Source organism: Rhinopithecus bieti, unplaced genomic scaffold, assembly GCF_001698545.2.
Source record: "Rhinopithecus bieti isolate Rb0 unplaced genomic scaffold, ASM169854v2 scaffold_61955, whole genome shotgun sequence".
Taxonomy (NCBI): Eukaryota; Metazoa; Chordata; class Mammalia; order Primates; family Cercopithecidae; genus Rhinopithecus; species Rhinopithecus bieti.
In genome coordinates, this window is record NW_016823355.1 from 99,177 (window position 1) to 102,987 (window position 3,811).

Sequence of the window (3,811 nt, forward strand, 5' to 3'; positions counted from 1 at the left end):
AGCCATTAAAAGATAATAGGTGAATATTACAACTGTGTTTTCATAAATTTAACAGCTTAAAAGACATGGACTTATACCTTGAACTCCACAAACTACCAAAAGTTAACTAACGTGAAATAGACAATCTGAACAACCAGCAAATATATAGAATCTATAATTACATAGCTCAACCCCAAATAAATATAGATGCTCAGGTGGTTTTACAGAAGAATTCCACCAAAAACTTAATACAAAATTATCACAATTTTGTCATCTCTTTCAAAAAATAGAAGTGGAGGAATCACATTTGTATTTAATTTATGAGGCCATTATTACACTGATAACCCAACCAAAGACATTACAAATAAACTTGCTGTTTTAGTCTGTTTTGTGTTGCTATAATGGAATATCTGAGACTGGGCAATTTCTAAAGAAAAGAGGTTTATTTGACTCATAGTTCAGTCTGTACAAGAAACATGGTGTCAAGAAGCTTGGCTTTTGGTGAGGGCCTCGTGTTGCATCAAAACATGGCAGAGAAACTCAAAGGGAAAGCAGGTGCCTGTGAAGAACAACCAAATAGGAAGAGGAACCTCACTTTATAACAACCTACTCCAATGGGAACTAATTTATTCTCTGAAGAATGAATCCCGTTTCGACAGAATGAGAAGACAAAACCTCAAGGGGAGTGCTAAACCTCTCATGAGGAATCTACCCCCATAACCCAAACCCTCATCCCTGGTACCAACACTGCCACACTGGGGATCAAATTTCAACATGAGTTTTGTGGGAGGAAAAATAAGTCATATATCCGCAGTCACTACAGACAAATATCTCTCATGAAACTTATGTGCACAAAAATTCTCAACCAAATGATAAGGTCATCACTGAGAATGAAAGTAAGGATATGAATTACAGTAATTTGAAAAAAATGCCAAGCAAAAATAGACACAACAGGATGGAAGATCATAGATTACTCATGCTAATTATACCACTTTATGTAATTGAACTTTTTTCCCCAGCAGCTCTCATCTTTGCAGTCATGTTGTTAGAATGATCCATAAAAAGAGGCTTATAGATGGAATGGAAAACCATCAAATTGTTTCTTTATACAAATTCCACATTGTGATTAACACAAGAATCCTGTGAAAAGCAAAACTCCTGGTCTTACTGTTCACAAAAAGAAAATAAATTTACCACTTTCTGGGTATATCTTCTAATCTCTGTCAAAAAAAAAAATGATGATTTTGTAAGGGTACAGATACTCATTTCTGTGCAGCAAACAGTGGCATAATATTAGATATTGAGGTTACTACTATAAATCAAAAAGTAATAATTGAAAGTCAGCCCTTATAAGCAGAAATCTTGAATGAAAAGAGTAATACATTTTATAAGTTAAGGTTTATGATAGTTTAATTGATATCAATTTACAATGATTAGTCTTCCTATATTAATCATATGCTGACATTCTATATAATTATTTGAAGATAATACATAGAAATCCAGCATTTTAAATGTTGATTAGCATTTCATTCTGTAATTAATGTCACCCAGGCTATACAGTTTGGTAGTCTGCAGTTTGTCCTTCCATTTTTAGAAAACTTATGCAATATATCTCTGTGTGTATGGTTAGGGAGGAGGGATTTCTGCAGATTATTTCAAAGTGTCTAAGCCAGATTCAGGCCACTTCTTTCCATTTTTATCATTTCTGCTAACTTATACATAATCTCCTTGTCAACTAACTGGTCTATTGACTTTTATAATACCAGTGACCCATTCTGACCCCCAAGGTTCCATACAGTACCTTCCCAATATTTTCTAATCCTTATGGGAATAGTGAACATTTGAAAATGTAAATTTGTGGGACATATTACCCCACTTTACTAAATATTTTTGAGCTACTTATCTCACTTTCAGAACACTTTTAGTCATAAATTTAACATATTGTGAAGAGTCCTATATGACTAGGTATTTATTACATCTGTTTTTTGGCAAGCTTAGGAACCATTTGTCTTTCCTCTGTTAATAGTTTCCCAATGTTTCTTATGGGATACAGACATCTGCCATCATATTATAATAGTTCATATGATTTAAGCTGAAAGTGTCAGATGTAACTTAGACTAGGTTATTCATTTCATACTATCCCTCTAACCACAGGTATTATTCAAAGATATAGCAGAAGACCCAAATAGATTCAATTCAAAACAATCCAAAGGTTGTTTGTTAGAATTTTAGTGAAAGAAGATCCTTATTGTTAGGTTCAGAACCGATGGAAACTAAATATCATGGAAGCCATCTTGTGTGAATGAGAAAGGAGCCAATTAAAAATGAAGACAATGCAATAAAATTCCAAGCCAAGCAATTACAAAAGAGTCAATTCTTGGTTGCATCATTTAAATACTAAATTCAATCATATCTAAATTTTTCAATTATTCAAGTCAGTTATATTTTATGTGTGTGTTTATTTATTTTTTGCCAAGGGAAGCCTGATTTCGTTTCCGAACTAATAGTTAAAATACCCTGCTTATTATTTACTTTTCCACTCTTCCCTGGGATCACAGGTCCCCTGACTTTTCCTTTTCACAGTGCCCTTTTGAAATCTGTCCCTGACTTCTTAGTATTCTTCTCTTTAAAATATGCCTAATGAACCATTAATTTCAGTTCAACTATTATTTCTTCAGGGAAGTCTTCCCTTAAGCTCTAAATTTGGCAAGTTCTACTTTTAAACACCTCATTAGGTCCATAAATCACTCGTTCAGAAACTTTTGAGGCTAAAAATTTTACATTGTCTTCTATGTTTATCTGAATAGTAACTGACTCTCACACTAAAATATAAGCTGCTTAAGAGAAGACTATTTTATCTCTGACCTGGCCCATAATTGGTGCTCAAAACTGATAATACACTTTAAGTTCAGTTTATGCTTGCACTCTTCATTCTACTCATTAGGGTGAATCTGCTGGGTTTATATCCATAGCCATTTTTAACAAGTAAACCTCTTTATCTTGCCAATTGAATCAGTACCTATTAGCATCAATGAGCTTGTTTAAAGCAAAACAGTGTGTCTCTCATTGTTTTAATCATTTCATCCCAAAGTTATGCCCCTATTCCATACTGGCAATTATTCTTTGTATATTATCACTTCTATAATGATAATCATTGCTTTACACATGATCAAGCCCTCTCTGTCTTCCAACTGAAAATTATTTAATTGAACACTCAAAAACCACCATTCCGTAACTATGTAACTTATTTTTTCTGTATGTTCTCTGAACTATAAAAATGCTGTTGCTTGCAGCAAGTAGTATGTTGGAGTTGGCCTATAATGAGAACTAATTACTAAATTTTCAAACTCTTTGCAAGAGAATCATTATATACAACCACCACTAAAATTAAACTAGCAGGCACATTCAGCAAAGTTGGAAGATTAGGAAGCACCAAGAATCTGTCACCCCACCCAGACAAGTACATAGGGAAAATCTGCCTGTTGAAACTCTGGAGCTTATTAAAGTCTTGCAACTTCCAAGGAAAGACTTGGATAGTAAAGTGCGGTTAATTTTGGTCAATTTTAGCTCAGCTCAGCAGCATCAACCAATTCTCCACATCCATGGTAAAGAAAAGCCCTGGACCTGATGGCTTCACAAGTTATTTCTACCAAAGACTTAAAGAAGCACAAGCACCAATCTTTCTCACACATTTCCAAAAAAAAAAAAAAAAAAAAAGAGAGAGAGAGAGAGAGAGGGAGAAGAAAGAGAATGGATGGAACACTTTCTAACTCATACTCTGGAACCAACAGCATTGACACTAAAGCCAACAATACTATTAAAAAAAAAAAAA